General features: G+C 48.9%; 1 pseudogene; it reads left to right on the plus strand.

Annotated features, from left to right (window-relative positions):
- The first annotated feature begins 5,378 nt into the window (after positions 1 to 5,378).
- Positions 5,379 to 6,321, plus strand: LOC123458713 (annotated as a pseudogene).
- The last annotated feature ends 17,465 nt before the right edge of the window (positions 6,322 to 23,786 follow it).

The following is a 23,786-nucleotide window of genomic DNA, read 5'->3' on the forward strand; positions in this document are numbered from 1 at the left end:
AACAAAATCATAGAAGAAAACTTCCCCCAAATTGGAAAAGAGGTGCCAATGCAGATAGAGGAAGCGTTTAGAACCCCAGCCAGACAAAACCTAGAAAGAACCTCTCCTCGCCATATTATAATCAAACTACCGAACACACAAACCAAAGAAAAAATAATGAAAGGAGTTAGAGAGAAAAATCAAGTTACCTACAAAGGCAAGCCCATTAGGATTACAGTAGATGATTCAACACAAACTTTAAAAGCCAGAAGGGAGTGATGCATTCCAAGTTCTGAAAGATAACAACTGTCAACCAAGGTTACTTTATCCCGCAAAGCTACCCATTCAAATACATGGAGAAATAAGGACATTCCATAACAAAAGCAGGTTAAAGGAGTATTTGAAGACAAAACCAGCTCTACAGAAAATACTTGATAGGATCCTCCATGCTGAAGAAAATGAAAAGCACACATATAAGGAACCTAGAAAAAACAAGCAATACTACAATACTAGTTAACACAAAAGAGCAAAGGTAGAACCAGAACCACAAAAAAAAAATTGCAAACATAAATACACACCTTTCAATAATATCTCTTAATATCAACGGCCTCAATGCCCCAAGCAAAAGACATAGGTTTGCAAACTGGGTTAAAAGGCAGATCCTACAATTTGTTGTCTCCAAGAAACTCACCTTTCTACAAGGATAGGCATTATATTAGGGTGAAAGGTTGGAAAAGAGTGTTTTAAGCAAATGGGCCTAGAAAACAAGCAGGGGTTGCTATCCTAATATCTGACAAGGTAGACTTCAGCCCAATGTTAGTCAAGAAAGATAAGGACGGACACTTTATATTGATTAAGGGCACACTCCAACAGGAGGACATTACAATCCTAAACGTATATGCACCTAACATGGGGGCTCCCAAATTCGTCAAACAAACACTATTAGAACTAAGGTCGCAGATAACGCCAAACACAGTGGTGGTGGGTGACTTTAACACCCCACCCTCATCAATTGACAGGTCATCCCGGGAAAAAATAAACAGAAAGTCATCTGGACTAAATGAGGTCATAGAAGGAACAGACCTAGCAGATAGATACAGGACATTTCATCCAAATGCTGCAGAATATACATTCTTTTCAGCAGCACATGGAAAATTCTCTTAAATAAATCATATATTAGGACACAAAGCAAATCTTAACAAATTCAGGAAAATTGAAATAATTCCTTGTATTCTATCTGACCACAGTGGAATTAAACTACAAATCAATAGCAAGAAAGGCTATAGAGCATACACAAAATCATGGAAACCAAACAGTACACTACTAAATGATGAATGGGTCAATGAAGAAATCAAGAAGGAAATAAAAAAATTTATAGAGTCAAATGATAGTGAGAATACAACACACCAAAATCTCTGGGACACAATGAAGGCAGTTCCAAGAAGTAAATTTATAGCTTTAAATGCCTATATTAAGAAATTAGAAATGTCACAAGTAAATGACCTAATGCTTCACCTTAAAGCCTTGGAAAAAGAAGAACAAGGCAAACCAAAAATCAGTAGATGGGAAGAAATAATAAAGATTAGGGCAGAAATTAATGAAATAGAAACAACAAAAAAAAATACCAGTCCAAAGAATTAATGAAACAAAGAGTTGGTTCTTTGAAAGGATAAACAAGATTGATAAACCCTTAGCAAATCTGACCAAAAGAAAGAGAGAAGAGACACAAATTAATAAAATCAGAGATGAACAAGGTAACATCACAACAGATTCCAGAGAAATTCAAAATATCATAGGGGCATACTATAAAAGCATATACTCCACAAAGTATGAAAATCTGAAAGAAATGGATGAGTTCCTTGATTTATATGACCTACCTAAATTCAATCAAGATGAGATTAATCACTTAAATAGACCTATAAAAAGAGATCCAAACAGTTATCAATAATCTCCCAACTAAAAAAAGCCCAGGCCCAGATGGATTCACTACTGAATTTTACCAGACCTTCAAGGAAGAGCTAACACCATTGCTTCTTAAGCTTTTCCAGGAAATAGAAAAAGAAGGACTTCTACCAAATTCCTTCTATGAAGTCAGCATCACCCTGATATCAAAACCAGGCAAAGGTAGAACAAAAAAAGAAAATTACAGACCAATCTCTCTCATGAACATAGATGCAAAAATTCTCAACAAAATACTGACAAACAGAATACAAGAATATATCAGAAACACCATTCATCCTGACCAAGTAAGCTTTATCCCAGAGATGCAGGAATGGTTCAATATATGTAAATCTATAAATGTAATACATTATATAAATGGATTGAAGGACAAAAATCACATAATCATCTCATTAGATGCAGAGAAAGCATTTGACAAAATCCAACATTCCTTCATGATAAAAGTCCTACAGAGACTGGGAATAGAAGGGACATATCTCAATATAATAAGAGCTATTTATGACAAGCCTGCAGCCAACATATTAGTAAATGGGGAAAAACTGGAAGCTTTTCCACTAAAATCAGGAACAAGACAAGGATGTCCACTGTCCCCACTTTTATTTAATATAGTTTTAGAAGTCTTAGCCATAGCAATAAGTCAAGAGACACACATAAAAGGGATACAAATTGGAAAGGAAGAGATCAAGTTATCATTATTTGCAGATGACATGACTCTATACATAAAGGACCCTAAATACTCTACTAGCAAACTGTTAGAGCTGATCAAAACCTACAGCCATGTAGCAGGATACAAAATAAATACACAGAAATCAGTAGCCTTCATATATGCTAACAACAAACACACAGAGGATGAAATCAGAGAATCACTCCCATTCACAATTGCATCAAAAAAATAAATAAATAGAGTACCTTGGAATAAACCTAACCAAGGAAGTAAAGAATCTCTACAATGAGAAGTTTAAAACTCTTAAGCGAGAAATTGCAGAAGACACTAGAAAGTGAGAAAACACCCCTTGTTCCTGGATTGGAAGAACCAATATTGTGAAAATGGCAATATTACCAAAAGCAATCTACACATTTAATGCAATCCCTATCAAAATTTCAAAGACATTCTTCATGGAAATAGAAAAAACAATCCAAAAATTCATTTGGAATCACAAAAAACCTCGAATATCTAAAATAATACTGAGCAACAAAAATAAGGCTGGTGGTATCACCAGACCTGATTTTAACCTATACTACAGAGCCATAGTAACAAAAACAGTGTGGTACTGGCACAAAAACAGACATGTAGATCAATGGAACAGAATAGAGGATCCAGATGTAAGTCCAGGTAGCTATAGCCACCTGATATTCAATAAAAATGCCAAAAACACTCATTGGAGAAAAGACAGCCTCTTCAGCAAATGGTGTTGGGAAAGCTGGATATATATCTGTAGAAGGATGAAAATAGATTCTTCTCTTTCTCTATGCACAAAAATTAAGTCCAAATTGATAAAAGACCTTAACAACAGACCTGAAACTCTGAAACTGCTAGAGGAAAAAGTAAAGGAAATCCTTCAACATATTGGTCTTGGCAAAGACTTTCTGAATACAACCCCAATTGCTCAGGCAATAAAACCACAGATTAATCACTGGGACCTCATGAAATTACAAATGTTTTGCACTGCAAAGGACACAGTGAAAAAAGCAAAGAGGCAACCTACAGAATGGGAAAAAATCTTCACCAGCTATATATCTGATAGAGGATTAATATCTAGGATATACAAAGAAGACAAAAAGTTAAATAATAAGGAATCAAATAAGCCAATCAATAAATGGGCTATGGAGCTAAATAGAGCATTCTCAAAGGAAGAAATATGAATGGCATATAAGCATCTAAAATATGTTCTACGTCACTAGCATCAGGGAAATGCAGATTAAAACTACATTGAGGTTCCATCTCACTCCTGTCAGATTGGCCACCATCATGAAAACAAATGATCATAAATGTTGGCGGGGATGTGGAAAAAGAGGAACCCTTCTGCACTGCTGGCGGGAATGCAATGTGGTCCAGCCATTGTGGAAATCAGTGTGGAGGTTCCTAAAACAGCTAAAGATTGATCTTCCATATGACCCAGCTATAGCACTCCTAGGCATATATCCTAAGGTCTCATCTCATTTCCTTAGAAGTATGTGCTCAACCATGTTTATTGCTGCTCACTTTATAATAGCTGGGAAATGGAACCAGCCTAGATGTCCCTCAACTGATGAGTGGATAATGAAGATGTGGCACATTTGTACAATGGAGTTCTATTCAGCGGTAAAGAAAAATGAACTTATGAAATTTGCAGAAAAATGGATGGATCTGGAAGGGATTATACTAAGTGAGGTAACCCAGGCCCAGAAAGCCAAGTACCACATGTTCTCCATCATATGTGGATCCTAGCTACAGATGATTGGTTTCTGCGTGAGAAAGAAAATACTTAGTAGCAGAGGCCAGTAAGTTAAAAAGGACATATAAAGGGAAGAGAAAGGAAGGGAGGGGTGTACTTAATAGGTTGGTTTTGTATATATGTAAATAGAATGATTGAGATGGAGAGGTAATATGATGGAGAATGGAATTTCAAAGGGGAAAGTGCGGGGGTGGAGGGTATTATCATGGGATATTTTTTATAATCATGGAAAATGTTAATTAAAATTATGAAAAGATAAAATAAATAAATAAATAAATAAAAATAAAATAATAAAAAAGATGACTATAAAAAAAATGAGGTTATAGAACAAATGGACCTAACAGATATCTATAGGACATTTCATCCAAATGCTATAGCATATATATTCTTTCCAGCAGCACATGGAACATTCTCTAAAATAGGCCATATATTGGGACACAATGCAAATCTTAACAAATACAGGAAAATTGAAATAATTCCTCACCCTCTATCTGATCACAATATAATTAAACTACAAATCAACAGCAAGAAAAACTATAGAGCATACAAAAATCATGGAAACTAAACAATACAGTACTAAATAATGAGTGAGGCAATGACAAAATCAAGAAGTTAATCAAAAAATTCATAGAATCGGGCTGGAGAGATGGCTTAGCGGTTAAGCGCTTGCCTGTGAAGCCTAAGGACCCCGGTTCGAGTCTCGGTTCCCCAGGTCCCACGTTAGCCAGATGCACAAGGGGGCGCACGCGTCTGGAGTTCGTTTGCAGAGGCTGGAAGCCCTGGCGTGCCCATTCTCTCTCTCTCCCTCTATCTGTCTTTCTCTCTGTGTCTGTCACTCTCAAATAAATAAATAAATAAATAAAATGCTTTTTAAAAAATTCATAGAATCAAATGTAATGAGTGTGTAACATACCAAAGTCTTTGGGAGACAATAAAGGGAGTCTTAAGAGGAAACTTTACAGACCAGAGGGACACTCTAGACTGTGGGGTGTGGTTGGTCAGGCCATGGCTGGGCTGAGGTGCAGGTATTTAAGAGATTTGGCATCTAAAACCAACAATGTTAAAAAACGGAACTCCTGTAATGACGTTGACAATCATCCCACTGATCTTCCTAGAAAGAGGACCTCTAATTTCACTAATGAGAACATGAAGGAGGTTAAATCTCCAAAACACTTGGCTGCTTACGTAAGTAGAACAGTTGGACATGTCATGAAAAGCCCAGATAAAGTATGCAAGGTGATCTGTCACAGAAAGAAAGGTCATCACCCATTTCTAAATCCCTGTTACAAACAGTCCCTTAAAGTGGGGACAGTGACATGGCAAATAAAGAAAACAAACTGACTTGTGCAGGCCACCTGCCTGAAAAATTACGCATGATAGCGGAACACTTTTGGTCAGTTGTAGTGACTCTGGTTCTTCAAACCGAAAGCCCATCATCAAAATACAGTGGCTTTTCTCCTGAGGGTTCTCAGGACCATGAAACAATGGCCCAAGTTTTATTCAGCAGGAATTTGAGATTAACTGTAGCTTGAACTTTCTTGAGAAAGAGAAGTATAACTGAACTTGTTGCCTATTTGGCAAGGATAGATCTTGGAGTTGTGGTAAATTGCCTTCATGTTCTAACTGATAGTTTACAGGAACAAAAGCAATATAACTCACTTGGCTGCTATGTAGACTTGTTGCCTCTAGTAAAGTCGTTACTTAAAAGCAAATTTGAAGAATATGTAATAGTTGGTTTAAACTGGTTTCAAGCAATAATAAAAAGGTGGTGGTCAGAACTATCATCCAAAACAGAAATTATAAATGATGGAAATATTAATATTTTGATGTAAAAATTAAGTGGATTATGGAAACATAAAACCACCTTACTTTGGTTCCAGGACATACTGGTAATATAGCTCAGGACGTAGATGCTTATTTACTACAGTTGCATTTATATAATATTTAAACTTCTTTCATTTGAGTAAATTTATTAATTAGTTCTATTTTTGCTTTTTTAATTGATTTTATATAAATTCCACTGCTTTTTCACTACTACTAGAATTGTTTACAGTATGTTGATGTATCTTAAGTTCTGACACATTAAATTACTACCTCCTGTAATGGTTAGTATAAATTCCAGCAAGTGGTATGTATTTTTTGTTTTGTTTTTAATACCACTTGTAGTGTGAGTGAAACCAGTTTGAGAATGCTTTAACAGTTCTGGATTGTACCTGTCTTGAACATGATTGGGGGTGAATACCACTGTTGGTTCATCCATCCTCTTTCTTGAATAACCTTAGTAGACATCTGAGCAGAGATAATCAAATTACTCTTTATACCACACTGAACATTTACCTAGTTAGTGACTACTAAGAAAAATCCTCATCATCTTTCCTGTTTTAAGTTCACAATGCTCTCCTTCACTGAGCTCTATTTTTGTATAGCTGTGTGCTCCTCATGGTGAGCAGCATTTGTTGTTACTGCTTATAAGTCTTGAGAATGATTACAGATTACTACACTTTTGTGATTTGAAAAGTATTTAAGAAGTCATCGAGATGTGATGATTTGAACCCTAAGCCTGTGATAGCTCTGTGAAGCCTTAAGGTGATTTTTTTTCTTCCTCTAAAAAAAAAAAATTAGAAAGGTTACAAGTAAAAAACCTTAAGGCCTTGGAAAAAAGAAGAACAAGACGAACCAAGAAGCAGCAGACAGACAGAAATAATAAAGATTCAAGCCATTATTAATGAAATAGAAACAAAAAAATACACAGAATCTATGAAATGAGGAGTTGGTTCTTTGAAAGGATAAACAAGAATAATAAACCCTTAGCAAAACTAAACAAAAGAGAGAAGAGACACAAATTAATAAAATTATAAATGAAAATGGTACTATTACAACAGTTATCAATGAACTTCAGAAAATCATAAGGGCATACTCCAAGAACATATGGTCCACTAAGTTTAAAAATCTGAAAGAAATAGATGATTTTCTAGATATATATGATCTACCAAAATTAAAGCAAAATGAGATAAGCCCCCTAAACAGACCTATAACAAGCACTGGGATTCAAGCAGGCAGGCACGGCGTTCGCTCTCTGGGCCCTCCCTCCTGACCAGCTACCTCATTCCCCGTCAGTGCGAATAGCTGGGAGGGAAGCCAGGATGCCCTTGTTTGCCCAGCCACTTTCCTGCCTCTGATCATACCAGCTGCTTCTGCGTGGTAGTAGAAGCGTCCTGTACCTGGCTTCGGCTGGGCAGACGGGCTGGGGCTGGTGCAACCCGCCCAGACTGACTTATCTGTACTCACCTCCTGCCCTGTCTCCCCACTAGGAGTCAGCGAGGCTCAGGGAGTGGGCAGCAGCAGGACCTGCCTGGGCAAGCAAGTGCCAGGGCAGAGTGACTGTGGCATTTCGTGAACCGGGAACCAAGGCTCTATCACCCGGGATGGGCTTAGGGAAGCCAATGTCCACCTATAGGGCAGAAGGCAGCGAGGGACAGACGTGCAGAGCTCTACAGGAAAGGGAAGGAGAGGGACAAAGCAAGGCTGGCCTCTCCCCTGCTGTCCCGGGCTACCCAGCTTCCACCTGGCCACCGTGCCACCCCTAACCCCACAGTCTAAGGTAGAACTCGAGGTCAGTCCTTGGTGGCACACGCTGGGCTCTGCAGCAAACTTCTACCCTTTTTCCTCTGACATCTGCCTGTCCCCAATGCCAGGGTTCAGTGTATGGCCAGGGTCAGCACTCAGTACGTGATGAGGGTCAGAGCTCACTGTATAACAGGATCAGAGCTCAGAGTGTGACCAGATCAGGGTTCAGGATGTGACCAAGATCAAGGCTCAAAGTGTGATGACAGCTAAAGCTCAGCTGTGACCAGAATCAGGGCCCAGAGTGTGATCAGAGTTAGGGTTCAGTGGGTGGGACACAGCAATGACAAGGATGAGGACTCATAATGTGACCTGGGTCAGGGTTCAAATTCAGTGACCAGGTCCCAGGTTCAAGCCATAGCTAGAAGACCGAATATTCATTATGGGTTAATGAATGACAGCCTGATTGTAGCACTCAGTCATTATGTTGGCCTCTTATCTCTTGAAACAAGCTACTTCATGTTTATTTTTTTCAAGTTGCTGGAGAGATTCTATCACTGCCTAAAAAACAAAACCACCCCTGAGGAATTTTCTGCCTGCCAAGACAGTAGCCGCTCCCATGCCAACCTGTTTGGATATGACAAGAGCAGGAATTGATTGCCCCAACAGCTCTGCAGGCCACATGAAACCTGTTTTTAAGAGAGAGAGAGAGAGAGAGAGAGAGAGAGAGAGAGAATGGGCACACAAGGGCATCTTGCCACTGCAAGCGAACTTCAGACGCATGCAACACTGGGTGTCTGGCTTTATGTGGGGATTGAGGAATTGAACCTGGGCTGTCAGGCTTTGCAAGCAAGTGTCTTTAACCACTTCAGCCCCAATCCATTCTTTTGAGGTAAGCTCAACAGATTGGTTCTTTTTTTAATGAGAGAGAGTTACAACAAAAGAGAGAGAGAGGATTGGCATGTCAGGGCCTCCAGGCACTGTAATCAAACTCCACATGCGTGTGCCACCTTGTACAAATGTGCAACCTTACGTGCTTGCGTCACCCTGTGAGATCTGGAGTCAAACATGGACCCTTAGGCTTTGCAGGCAAGTACCTTAACCACTAAGCCATTTCTCTGGCCCAACCCTTGTTTTTTTTTAATATAAGCTCTTGCTAGGTAGCCCAAGCCGACCTTGAACTCAGGGTCCTCTTGCCTCAGCCTACTCTGTACTGAGATTCTAGGAACACCATGAATATAACTTTTACCCTTTTGTGGCAGAATAATGTCCTCTCCTCTGAATGGGTCACTTCTGTGTTCTTGTGTTTATCGTGACTCAGTTGGTGAACACTTGGGAAACGAGCATCATGAAGGGAGAGCAGTTAGGAAAAGTTGGACATGGTCTTCCTATAATTCCAGCTGTAGCAGGCTTCTATACTCTGAGCATGCTGTTGTGAGTCGGGAGCTTGAGACAGAATTTTCTGGAAGCTTGTGGTGAGCACAGTGGAGAACAATGGCAGGGTAAGACTCCAGAGAGAAAGAAACCCTGCTTCAAATTAGTGGAAAGTTGGGCTGGAGAGATGGCTTAGTGGTTAAGCGCTTGCCTGTGAAGCCTAAGGACCCCGGTTCGAGGCTCGGTTCCCCAGGTCCCACGTTAGCCAGATGCACAAGGGGGCGCACGTGTCTGGAGTTCGTTTGCAGAGGCTGGAAGCCCTGGCGCGCCCATTCTGTCTCTCTATCTGTCTTTCTCTCTGTGTCTGCCACTCTCAAATAAATAAATAAATAATTTTAAAAAATTAGTGGAAAGTTGAGGACCAACCTGAAGGGCGTCCTCTGACCTCCGCACAGAGCACAGCACTGAGCTGCCTCCTCACCCTCCATTCTTACACACGCGAACATGCACGCGCAAGGCCTGGGGTGCTCGCTCGTGCCGCAGGGAGCGGGAACTGAAGAGCGCCAGTGACATGTCCAGAACAGGCGAATCCTTAGAGACGGGAAGTGAGCAACGGGCTCCTGGGCAATGGCTGCTGGTGGGATAGATAGGGTTTCTTGCTGTAGCAGAATTAGATGGTGGTTAGGGTGAGGGAGTCACACACTTTCCGGGGGTGGGTTGCAGGCACATGAACTACCTCCAAAAGCTGTGACATGCCTAGAAGTCATGGCAGTCTGCCCTGCGTCACCTCTAACTCTAGCCATGTCTCCCAGGAATCCCAATCTTCTCCCTGGAGAGAGATGTCAGGAGCCGACACTACTGTGAAAGCAAGTTGCCTATTTGACCAGACACTGGGCTCCTGGTCCAGGCTGCAGACCATAACCTGTGGCTCTCTGGCAACTATTGGTATTGCCACTTTTGCTCTTCAGATGACAAAGGAAGGGCAAGGCTGGGGGACAGGCCCATCACCTCCCAGCATGGACTCAAGTGGCCGGGTCCAGGAGCGGAGAATGCACAGGGCCCTGAGCTGTGGTGTGTGCACGGGTGGCCCTCATAGCACGGGCTCTGTGTTCATGTCTCCAGCCTACCTCGGGCCAATCTATTGGAAGGAACATGTACCCAACATACAAGCTTATTTTCTTGTCATGCCATAGCACCCTACAACCAGTTTCACAGCAGCTACGCTGAACAAGGCATTCTAAGCAACTCAGAAGTGATTTAAAGTTGGTGGGCGTCATTCCCCAGCACATAGGAACATAAAGCAAAGCGTATATGTGTGGAACTGCATAGATTATTATATCATCTTATATAAGGGGTCTGAATATTTTTTCAATATTTTATTTTTATTTATTTATTTGAGAAAGATACAGAAATAGGCAGAGAGAGAGAGAGAGAGAGAGAGAGAGAGAGAGAGAGAGAGAATGGGTGCAGCAGGGCCTCCAGCCACTGCAAACTAACTCCAGATGAGTGTTCCCCCTTGTGCATCTGGCTTATGTGGGTCCTGGGGAGTTGAACTTGGATCCTTCAGCTTTGCAGTCAAGCACCTTAACCGCTAAGCCATCCCTCCAGCCCTTTTAGGGAGTCTGAATATCTGAAGGAAGGATATGCAATGAACCCCTGCGGGTCCTGAACCCCTGTCCAGCTCCCAGAAGGGTGAGTGCAGGGTCTGTGAGCATGAGGCCCACTTAGTCCCCAGCAGTAGTGGGAAAAGCCAGTTGAAGGGTGGAGGGAGGCAAGGTCTCTGCAGAGACAGAGCAGCACCGGCCTGTGGCCCCAGCTCACTAGGAAGTGGTCTTGGACACTTACCTGGGGCCATGGGCTCTGGTTCCTCAGGGCTGGCAGGGCCCCAGACAGCTGGCTTGGCCAGGTTCCCTCATCTTTCCTATACATGCCAGCCCGGGAGCCCTGCCCCTGGTTGGCATCTGGAAGTGGAAGCTAATCCCAGGCTAGGGAGGCACACATTAATTACGGCCCAGAGTCTGGGCTATAACTAGCACCCTTCAGGTGCACAGAAGTGGGTTTCCGGGGCCTTATTAGCTTAATGAGGGACAGTCACCAACAGCTACAGCCTCTAAATATCCAGGCCTGTAGCCCCCGCCCAGGCTCTATCTGCGCCCTGGAGGCCGCAGAATTATTGCTGCTGAAAGGCTCTTTGAAATTGGTCAGAATCCACACTTCTCAATCCTCTCGCTTACAGGAATCATCTTCACAGGTCCCCAAGATTATCCACCTGATTTAAGAACTGTCCTGTGTGCCCAATACAATTCAGCTAACTTTCTTTTTTATTATTTTTTTTTTATTATTATTATTTTTAATTCAGCTAACTTTTGAACAGAGCTTTTGGAACCTACACTGGCCCAACCTCTGGGTCACATTGGCTGGCCCTCTGCTTTCAAGATATCTTTCACATCTTCAAGTGCAGCCACCTGAAACCTCCAGGAAGTGCCCCTTCCTCCCGGCATATTGCTACCATTTAACCTAAAGGTCCCATTGTACCTTTGCGTGTGCCACACACCATGCCAAGTCCATGTGCCTGCAGCCCACATTAAGTGTCCCTTTAATGGCGCTGGGAGGCTCACTGCCTATAGGAGGGGAAGCAGTGCTCTCCTCCACCTCACCACCTCTCCACAGTTTACCTCCCTTTTGTACTTACCTCTGACAGGCAGTGTAGACACAGGGGTGGGGGAAAGCTGAGAATCAGGTGTGGATTGGGGAGGGGAGAGAAATGGGTAGCCCTCATCAAGCTACCTGAGGTGGCAGTGGCAGCCTGCATATTCTGGGGGAGACTGCTTCCTGTTCTAAAGTACCCATCAGGGGTCCACCAGCAGGAGATGCTGAGCCTAGAGGCCCTGCCCTGGGCCACCTCCTTCCCTCTAACACTATGCCCAAGACCTTTGTAACATAAGCCGGAGCCAGCCATGACACTTTGGGTCCATCACACCATCACCTCCTGCCTGGCCTTCAGCAGAGCAGTGACTCCCTGGATTGGCTGAGGGCTAGATAGTCCCTGCTCCAGAGCTGCTCCGAGAGGGCCAGGCTACAGGACTGAGAGGCCCTGGGGTTCTCTCCCCATCACATGCACATGCAGGAGGCCTCACATCCAGAGATGATATGAACAGGCGCGGTGGGCGTGCAGAGCACAGGGTGGGGAACACATGGTCTGGCGTGGACAGTGCGGCCCATCATATGCAACATACCGAAAAGCCCTTATTCTGGAGAGGTGGTCAGAGTCCAGGTCACCACAGCCCCCACAGGGCACGCTGGGTTCCTTGCCATTTGGGGGCTGAGGCAGATGGAAGCATACATACCACATGTTCAAAAAGTTCTAAAAGAAGTTAATAAAACAAATAAAATGCAAATAGAGGGCTGAAGACATGGCTTAGAACTTAAGGCTCTTGCCTGTGAAGCTTAAGGACCCAGGTTCGATTCCCCAGGACCCACGTAAGCCAGATGCACAAAGCGACACATGCATCCGGAGTTTGTTTGCAGTGGCTGAGACCCTGGCATGCCCATTGTCTCTATTTGCCTCTTTCTCTCTCTCTCTCTCCAATAAATAGATATGTTCCCCCTTTATTTTCTTTTTGGATTTTCAAGGTAGGGTCTTGCTCTAGCCCAGGCTGACCTGGAATTCACTATCTAGTCTCAGGCTAGCCTCATGATGTGTGCCACCACTCCTGGCAGAATAAAATATTTTTAAAAATGCAAAGTCAGGCTTGGTGGTGCATGCCTTTAATCCCAGCTTTCAGGAAGCAGAGGACCAACTGGAGTTTGAGGCCACCCTGAGACTACATAGTGAATTCCAGATCAGCCTGGGCTAGAGCAAGACGCTACCTCAAAAAAACAGGCTGGAGAAATGGCTTAGTGGTTAAGGTGCTTGCCTGTGAAGCCTAAGGACCCATGTTTGGCTCTCCAGATCCCACATTAGCCAGATGCACGAAGGTGAGGCAAACGCAAGGTCACACATGCCCACTAGGTGGCGGAAGAGTCTGGAGTTTGAACAATTGCATGGCTGAGGCCCTGGCATGCCAATTCTCTCTCTCTCTGTCTCTGTCTCTCAAATAAAAATTAAAAAGAATGGTAAAAATACACCATGGAAGCTACCTGGAGCACCTGGTATGGACTCAGGTCTACTCCATAGATGTGGACCTGGGAGGTGAAGGGATCAGTCACCCTGGCCTGGGAGCTACGCCATCTTCCCTCCCCATTCTCACCAGCTGCCATCTGGATGTCCAGCTCCTTTTCCTTCCCTCTGCCCGACATGCAGCCTAACCGAGGCACTTGCCCAGCCTCGGGGGTAACAGAGAAGAGGCTCCAGGGCCCCCAGGTCCCGAGAAGGTGTCTAGAAAGGGGTTTGGGCCCCATAAGGGTATCCTCTGGGTCCAGGCCAGGGCAGGGGCTGAGTGTTCTAGGTAGTGGCGAAGTGCCTGAGGTAGGGGGTGTCTGGGCACAAGGCCAGACCAGGACGAGGGCTTGAAAGTGGAAGGAATGGCTCATGTCCGGGATAAAGAGAGCCAGAGCCTGCTGAGGAAGACGGAAGCTGAGGAAGACCAGGGAAGGAGCCACTGGGGGGGGTAGGAGGGGCACCTGGAGACAGAAGTTCTGACCCCTCATCCTTAGACCCCAGCAAGACTGAGCAAGCACAGGTCACTTCTTGGGTCCCCTGAGCACACGGGTCATCCACAGACTCAGGGCTGAGGTGTGTGCCATGCTGTGGGAACACTCAGGCTCTGCCATGTTCAGGCTTCTGGCTCGAGACCAGCCCTGCTCCCAAGAAGTCAGAAGCTTAGTCCCATGGGGGCCTCCAAGTCAGAACTGGCCTTTCAACCAGGTCCCCTGGTGACTGTGTGCACCAGAGATGAAGCGGGGCCAGTTTCCACCTACAGTGCCTCAGTTTCCCCATTAAATTGGGTCTGGTGCCTTCCTGACTGCCTGGTGTGAGGGAGAGGACAGGGGAGGGGCTGTGATACACAAAAGAGCCCCCAGTGAAGAGGCGCAGGCGGCACTGCAGACCCCCGCCTTCTGCCTGATTCAGACGAGACAGCTTGGTGACCGCAGGAGGGGGAGGCTGCTGGCTCAGGACCAAGTCATAGGCATAGGGGCGCCCTGGGGGTGGAGCAGAGGGAACCTGGGGGACATGAGTCAGGCCAGCCCTCCTGTCCCAAGCCAAATTACCAGGTCTGGCCTCAGGCAACCTGTGGTCTTATAAAGGCACCCTCACCCTGGTGGCGCCCAGTCACCGGTGGACGTCCACGATGAGGCCCCTGTTGGTGCTGCTGCTGCTGGCCGGTGTATGTGCTTCCCTTGGTAAGGTGCTGGCCATGCAGGTGGGCAGCAAGTGGGCAGGCTCTGGGAAGGGTGCAGGAAGGAAGCCCGTGGGGCTAGCTCTGAGCGGAGGAGTGGGGGATGCTGCCATTTGGAGCACTGCCTGGTGATGGTGGTACAGGGCTTCAGGGAGTGCTCTAAGTAAGGTCTCTGAGGCCTCTTCTCTTTGGGCACAGCATTTGATATCTTTTTAGCTTTTCCAGGCTTAAACCTCAGTATGAGCGATCGGAGGTGCAGAGCTACTTGGCGGTGGGCACGATTTAGCTAGGATGGCCAACATCCCCCTTGGGATAGGTGGAGTGCTCCTGGGGTTCAGGGCTCTTGACACTCGACAGCGACAGGAAGGACTCGGGCAAGGCAGGGTGTGTGGGAGACCCCTGGAGCCCAGCTGCAGCATGACCCTGATGACCTGATTTGGGGGCAGAAATGAGGCCAGGGTGGGAGGACTATACTGCGGCCTGTGATCATCAGTAAGTAATTATCACCTCTGAGGTAATTAGCCCCATCAGCTCCCCCAGCAGCTGTGGGGGAGGGGATGGAGATGAAAGGGAGGGACCCAAGTGGGAGGCTGGAGAGGCAGGTGGAGGGACACCAGGCAAGGACCAGAGCCTAGCCTAGAGGACAGGGAGGAGGTCAAGGTCAATCTGGGGACATCACTCATTAACAAGCATCTAGAGAAGGTAGGAGGAGGCTTCTGGCCAGGGCACCACTCAGGAATCACCAGCCTTGGGGACAAGATTAAGTACTACCAAAGAGGGCGGGCATGGCTGAGTCAGGAGGCGAGACTTCAGGTTGACCCTCCGCAGGGCTCAGCTTTCCTGGGAGGCTGACCTTACAGCACTCGTGTGGGTCAGCACTAACACTCGGTGGCCTGCTGAGGATAGCCCAGAACTCTCCCCATCTCCCAGGGCCTATGGGGATCACGATGAGGAAACTGAGGTACTGTGAGGTCCTTGTGCAGAATAATAGAGAAGTGTCTCTCTGACCCAAACAGAACTGGAGACTCGTTGCAGAGGCATGGGAGAGAGACAAAAGTCACCTCCAATGGAGAGGCCACCTCTCCTGGGAGTTCTAGAAAGGTAGCCTGGGAAATGTGTCCCTTTGTCTCAGAAAGGGGTACTCTAGATTTAACCACAGGCGCTCCCTCGGAGCCTGTGGGCACTGGGCCACAATGTCTTCCACATTGCTGACTTGTGAGCTGCTCAGCATTGTGACCTGGCCAGTGTGATCACCTCATTCCACAGGTGAAGCTGAGGTCAAAGCAAGTGCACTACCCTAGGGTGCCCCCTAGAGGCACCCATGCCAACGCCCCTACTGGACACATTCCTATAGGACACCCACACAGCCTGCAGTCCACACCCTTACAGGAAACCCCTAGGAGACTGTCCCCCCTGACACCCCCTAAAGGACCCCCTTATGGGATTCCTACAGTACATTTCCATACGAGAAATCCCCTCATGAACTACAGGATGCTTCTGACAGGACACCCTGGCACAAAGACCTATCCCAGCAACTCAACCTGTACCCCAGGACCTGGTATTTTGTCTTTGACCCCCTGGAACGTCCAATCACAGCTGAGGGGTCCTTGCACCCACAAGCTATCCCTGTCTCTGCAGTTCTGCCCCCGCTGTCAGAGCCTCTGTTCCCAACTGCTCAGGAAATCCTCCCACGTGGGCCTGAGTCCGAAGCACTCACTCCAGGAAATTCTTCCCAAGTGACCTTGCACCCTAACAGATCTGTGTCCCCTCTTCCTGGACTCACCGCCGAGAAACCTCTGCGCCTTCTTCTGCAGTTGCTCAGAGTCACACCTCTGTCCATGGCTCAGCTGTGCCCAGGCAGCCTGTGTTTGCTCAAGGGCACTTTTGGCACAGTTTCTGTGGCTGGAAACTATGTCCGACATCTGCTGGAGCCGTCCATCTCCAAGGCCTGCCCAGCTTCCTATGCCTGGCACCCTGGACTGGGGCCTTTTGGTGAACTCTCTGCATTCCCCATGGGGGTGGGGGTCCCCAGCAGACCTCAGGCACTTGGGGACAGGCCTGGCTTTCCTTCCATCTGACTAATCAGCCCTAAGCACCTACTGGACACAAAGTACCCAGAGCCAGCCTATCCTGTCAGGCAAGCCAGCTACCTCTGCCTGCCAAGTCTCTATCCCAACTCTGGAGGCTCCTTTTCCAAGGCAGATGCCATACGCATTGTGTATTCTGTCATTTTATCATCTGAGAAGGCCAAGATCATTCTTTCCACCTTACAGATGAGGGCAGCATGGATCAGGCAGGGGAGTGTAGGGATGGTGAGAAATAGAGCCCATGTCAGTCTGAAGTCAATCATCCATACAGTGCCACCTACAGCCTGTTCTCATTGGCAAACCACCTTCTGTCCCTCCATTGGTGCACCTGCCTCCACTGTCTATCCACCCACTCACCCGTCTATCCACCCACCCACACCCCAGTTCATCCACTCAGCCATCCATCCATCTACCATCTATCCATCCATCCCCTCATCCACCTGCCCATTCATTTTCCTGCCCACCTGTCCACTCATTTATTCATCTAGCCTCCCATCCATCGACCCGTCTGCTCACTTCACCATTATTGGCCCACCTGCTCACCCATCTTCCCAGCCAAGCATCCATCCATGTGCCCACCTGTATGTCCATGCTGTCAGCTCTCCATTGACCTGTACACCCATCTCTGCATGCATCCTTCCATCCTTCCACCCATCCAGCCACCCTCACATCCATCCATCCATTTGTCCATCCTCCCACACACCTATCCATTTGTCTTCCTAGCTATCCACCTACCATTCGCCCATCTGGGTTTTCCTCAGTTTAGTTGGCAAGGCTCCATTACATCGATGTCCTAATCCTTCTCCAGAGGCAGATGCATGGACACAGATAAGCACAGGAGCTGACAGGTGCTGGGGCATCTGTAGGCAGAGGGCCTGTGCACGTAGCCCAAGGGCAGCCTGCCCACATCACATCCCACACCTCTCGCTCCAGCCTTGTATTGACACTCACAGGGCTAGAAGGACCAGAAGGGGGAGCTTATAAGACTCACCACCATGGAGTATGAGGTTTCTCAGCTCCTCCCAAAGGACAGGGAACATTTCTGGAGGGGAGAAAAGGAAAGTGAAAGGATAGCCAGGCTTGGTGGCACACGCCTTTGATCCCAGCACTCAGGAGGCAGAGGTAGGAGGATCATCGCTGTGAGTTCGAGGCCACCCTGAGACGACATAGTGAATTCCAGGTCAGCCTGAGCTAGAGTGAGACCCTACCTTGAAAAAAAAAATCAAAGTGGATGACTGTGAGTAGGCCTCTAGGCAGGTGGCAGGCATTAAGCTCCAGCCCCCGCCCAGACTGATGGCCTGTGCTTCCCCCCAGCCCGGGCCCTGCACTGCCACGTGTGCTGTGGGCATGAGAACTGCGAGTCTCTAGTGGAGTGCGCCTTGACGGACAAGTACTGTGTGATCACGCGGGCCAGTGAGTACCCTGGGCCACGCAGGCCCCATCAGCACCACGCTAGCACTCTCTGGCTCCACCTGGGCCTCTTCCCACCTCTGCCCCCATCAGAAGCCCACAGCGCCCCACCACACCCTGGGCCAGGCCATAGGTACACCACTGCCCTCTAGTTCACATTTGAAACTACAGTGAAGATTGGAAGGGGCAGTTGTATGAGGTCTAGAAGATGCCGGTACCACATCCTGTTATGTCAGCCCAGTCCCCCTCACATGGCCTTTTGTGCTCTACCTGGCTTCCTATCTCCAGTTGAGCCCAGTTGGCCCTGAGCTCTGCTCCAGACACCTCACCCTGGCTCTGGAATTCTGTCCCAATCACGATGAAACTCTCCCCTGAGCCTCCCCAGGCCAGGCCTGCCCTTTTCCCAGGCTTTCGTGTGTACATCTGATTCTCCCTGGGGCTGAGCTGGAGCCAGGAGCTTCTGTCTTGGGCAGCAATGGTGATCGTGATGACGTCCAAGCTTATGTGTGGAGTAACTGGGGGACAGGAGGTCACATGGTTTGGGTAGCCCCAGGAAAGGCATGGGTGTGACAGACAAGAATACCACCCTTTCAGAACTTAGAGGCCTGAGGCAAACAGTGCCATCTCTAGGTCTTGAAGGCTGTGGGGGCCTCTCTCCTGCTGCTGGCTGCCATTGGAATCAGGTCATAGGTTTCTGGCCCTGGTGAATGCCAGCTGTCATGATCACGCAGCTGCTTCTCCCTGGCTCCTATGCTGTGCAGCATAGGGGAGTCAAGTGGCCTCGGTGCATGGTCCTGTGTCAGCCACTGGACCACAGCTTCCCGTCACTCTCCACCACGAGAGGCTACCACCATCTTACAAAGAGGCAGTGTCCTGGCAGAACTACACACGTACCCAGCCCAGACTCCACACACTGCTTCTGTCAACACCCTGGCTGACCCTCATGCCCCTCAGCCCTGGGAAGTTTGGAGAAAATATCATGTGCCCCTCCACTGCCTCTAGAATCCTCCCCTCTCTACAGAGGAGCATCCTGCCCAGAGGCAGCTGCTCTTGATCCCTGTGAGTACCTAGTGAGCCACTGGCCCACCACCCCCTGGGGCACAAGGCAGAAACAGGGAGAATGGGACCCTTGCTCTGCAAAGAGAGAGAGAGAGCTGCCAAGGGGGCCAGAACCCAGCAAAGTACTGTGTGAGGGGCCTTGCAGATGCAAAGCTAGGGGTAGTGAGGTCCCATGGGCCTCTTCTCCCCAATGATCCCCATAGTGCCCAGGACCCCCAGCTCCCTAATTCAACCCCTGAGTATGGGCTTCCCTCTGGCTCCCCAGGATTCCTGTAGTTTCTGTTGCATCCATTTTCCCTTTGCTGAGCATGCATCTGTCTGGTCTGCAGTCTGTCCATCCTTCTGTGTGATGTGTCTGCTGGATGTGAGGCACTGAGACATGCGGGGACATTCCTGTCCTCCGGGACCAGAGCTGAGGGAAACGTACCCTCCAGAAGGCAGCAGGGGGTTCCTTGCAGCAACAGTAGGAGCGGAGGACAAAATCCTCTGAGGAGAGTCCATTGTGGGTGAAAGGGGGTGGTAAGCTCTGTCTCTACCTCAGGCTGAGGCCCACCTGAACTCAAGGCCAGAGCAAGTGCCTCAGAGCAAGGCTCTGAGGTAGGAAGGGACAAGAATTAATATCAGTGGTGGCCAGTGGGGTGGGCAGACTCAAGCTTCCAGCAACCTGAATCTCAGCAAGGCAGGTGAAGCGAGGACCCAAGTCAGGGCCTTCCCTCCAAACCCTCAGCTGGAAGGTGCCATGGCGCCCATGTTTTCCAGCAATTTCTCATACAGCCACTAATGCTTCCAGTCTTCTCCCTCAGAGCAAGGCCCCTTGCTTTAGAATGGGGTGTTACCCTCCAGCATTTAGCTGAAGGGTACACGCTGGGCAAGGGGTAAATAAATGTCACGTCAGAGGAGGCTGTGTCCTCAGGGTTCCACGAGCCTGAGCAGGTCCCAGCACCTGCAGCACCTGAAAGTGGACTTCCACCTGTGCCCTCAGGGTCCTCTTGTCTGGGAACTGGCACAGCCCCCTGTGATCTGGGTCCTCCTGCTTTGCCAAGGCAGGAGATGACTGTTCTGAGGTGGCACTGAGCTCTGCCACAGATGGCACCCCACAATGGCCAAGCCACACCCACACTCTCGCTGTACAGGTGCTACTTCCAAGCCACCCACAAATTCACTCCTTTACTCTAAACCAGGGCAACTGATGCATAGAGGGACCAGGTGCCTCAAGACAGCTGCCTCCTACCCCCAGAACGCAGTTTCTGGGCCAGCTGTAGACAAGAGGTCCCAGGTCCCAGGGCCAAAGTCACTCACTGCTTTCAAAAACTTTTCCACAGTGAGAGAAATGACTCACCTTTCTCCAGGACCTTGTGTTCCTAGCAGCTGGAGCCCTTGACTCCGGAGCCCTAATATGCCCCTGTGTGAAGGCAGATGCACAGCAAGTTGTACACCGTAACCGTGGTGCTGCTTGAGGTGACCCAATCTCGACCATCCTCTTGTCCTCCCTGGAGATGCTGGCAAGCCCTGCCTCTCGTTTCCTTGTGATATGTGAGAGGCGGAGGCACCTGTGCAGGACATGGAGGCTGATGGTCTGTCAGCTGCATGTTAGGCTTCTTAGTCCCAGGAGGTGTGAGAGCTGAGTGGAGCCCCAGGCCTGCCTGGTCCCCAGAGGGGAAGAGAAGAGGACCCAGTCATGTCTCAGGACAGAGAAAGTGGAAGGAGTACAGAGATCCCTAGTCAAGGCAGTTCCTGGCCCCCAAATGTCACAGGAAGCACATCAGAGAGGAGATGGGTCCCCACCAGCATGACGAAGGACATCCACCCACAACAAAATCCTTTCAGGCACCTCCAGGCTGCCATCTCACGCTCTCATAATCTCTAGAGGTCCCAGGACTCCCCAGAGCCAGTGGCCACAGTCGTGATGCCCATGGCTGTTCTTCCTGTCTCCACAGCCAACCCTGGTGGTATCCTGGTCATGAAGTCCTGCTCACCAACCTGTCCCAACAGCACTGTGTCCTCGGATGGCCGTGCCCTCTCCGTCTCCTGTTGCCAGGGCAACCAGTGCAATCGCAACGCTGCCTCAGGCCTGACAGGCAGCCTTGGGGCCCTGTGGGCCAGTGCCTCTGCCAGCCTGCTATGGGCACTGCTTCGAGCCGCTTGGTGAGGGTCTGGGTGGCCTGTCAGCAGGGGTCTGTCTGAAGCCTTGGCAGCATCCCACACCCCACCCAGCCCCAGCTGTCAGTCACCCACCTGGCTTCTCCCAGAACACACACAGTCCTCCCCTCTCCCCCACAGAGGGAGACTACAGGCCCCTAAGGATCCTCCTCAGGGCAACTTCTGACAAGGAGCTCCCCACAGGGAAGTGATTTCCCAAGACCCACGCCTCTAGGAAACTTCAGCCCTTCACTGAATGGGAAGAACCCCTTGCCCTATCCTCCATCTATACTGCAGGCCCTGGGGACAGATCCTTAGCCTTGTCTTGGAGTTTCTATATCAAGCTTTGCCTGACAGGGCCCTGGGAACATGGTTGGGCCTCGGTCTTTCCTATGCATAGGGTAGCCGGGCATGGAGGACATGGTTGTGAAGTTTGGGCAGCAGATCCCTCAGACTCTGTGTGCTCCACTGTTCACAGGCACACGCCTACCCATGCGTGAATGCATCTCCCCACCCACCCACCCACCAATCTGTCCGTCCATGTAGCCACCCATCCACCTGTCATGCATGTACAAACTCACGCACCCACCCATACATGCGCTATCCACTCCTCATTCACCCTCTCACAGGGATCCATCACTGACCTGCCGGCCAGGCCCTCCAAGGGTTCCATCTGTTGGCCAATGTCCCCGGCTCAGGGACTCTGGCCAACTCCTGTCCAAGAGAACACAAGACTTTTCTATGGTCCCCTGGATGCCCACCGTGGGGGGTGAGGCAAGTCTCCTTTGCAGGCACTGGAATGGGGGACCATCCTTACTTGGTATGGGGAAACTGCCCTGTCTCCCTGGCAGCACCATCTTGCCAACCAGCCCCCACCCCCCACCCCCCCACCACACACACACAGACTCCATGCTGTACCAGAAGAAAATAAAGCTACAAATCTGCTCAGTTTGAGATGCCGGCTCCGAAAGCTTTCTGGTCCTTGCTCAATCTCCCTCAGAGTAGGACGGAGACACGTGGGGGCCAGGTGCACTCCTTGATGCCGCAGCCCAGGTGCAGAGCAACGTATCTGCTGCGGAGCCAAGCCTCCTGTGTCTATGCTTGGCCAGGAAGGGGGAAACAGACTTCTACCAGACCTAAAGTTGGGGGACACACAGGATCCCCTGGGAGCTCTTCTGAGCTGTAGTGCCTCCTATCTCTGCTCCCCCTCCAAGAAGCCCACATTCTGCACAGTGCACACAGATCCACACAGTCTGACTGTGCCCACAGGAGACCTTCATCCCTCTAAACAGGCTCCAGGACTCAGGGCCTCACAAGGCCAGATTTTCTTGGAAAGCAAAGCCAGAACTCCCCAGCTCCAGGAGAGTTTCGAGCCCCATTCCTGACCAGGACTCGCCTGTGCGAGGCTTGTCTGTGGGTGTCTGCCCAGGTCTGGAGCACATGCACCTGGATCCCTGGCCCCAGGCCTGCAGGGCCCACCCTGCCCTGCCAACCTGCCGGTCCAGTCCCAGGTCTCTGCCCTGATCTTCTGCCATTTTGGAGCTCAGAGGCCACAAGAGGTGGCTCTTTGCTACGACGTCCACTTCTATACCCTCCCCCTGGGGCTGGAGATGCGGGTCAGAGGTAGAGAACCTGTGGAGCCCTTGCAAAGCCCCGCCTTTAAGCTCTAGTACAGGGAGGAGAGTTTCCCAGGTGACAAGGGACAAATGGTAGCAAGTCTCCACCTGCCTAGCCGGGACAGCTTCCACCTCCCAGGTGAGGCCCAAAGCTCCCTAGGATGGTGCTTGCTTCCACTAAAGGAATCTGGGGAACCTGTGTCCCCTTCCTTTCAGACTCCCTCTGCCCACCTTCTGGACCCCCCCAGGCATCAAGGTGGCACGTGACCCACCTATCTCCCTATCTGCTACTTCCCACCAGACCGCCAGCTCCCTAAGTATTTTCACATATCCCAGCGGGCTCCTTCTAGCCTCATGGGACTGCTGCCCCTTAGGACTCAGACTCAAGCCCCGTGCCTTGCAGGCCCCAAAAGACTGTCCCGAAGAGAGACCCCCCTGAAGCAGCTGGTTCTGAGCAAAGCTCTTGGAGGGTGAGAAGGGCTCCCATAGCTCAGTGAGGGTGCTGTGGTGCTGAGTGAGGTCCCCTTATGGACAGATGCTGACATCCCCCTTGGGCCCGTGACTCTGATGTAACCTTCCCGAGTGCCTGGCCTGCTGCTGGAGGGTCCTGAGGGGAAGTCACCCAGAAACACAGCGAGGGTAGTTTTTGTTTGTTTTCTGGTTGTTTTGTGGGATATTGCTCTGACTAATTTCCCCTTACCTCACTCATCAGAGCAACCAGTCCCCACCCTGAAAGTCCCAAAGAGGAGACCGCAGCAGATGCTCAATGGCTGCTGTTTCTCCTCCCCGGGCTCCACTTATAGAAGTTGGGCAGGACAGGGTGGC

This window comes from Jaculus jaculus, chromosome 2 (assembly GCF_020740685.1).
Source record: "Jaculus jaculus isolate mJacJac1 chromosome 2, mJacJac1.mat.Y.cur, whole genome shotgun sequence".
NCBI lineage: Eukaryota > Metazoa > Chordata > Mammalia > Rodentia > Dipodidae > Jaculus > Jaculus jaculus.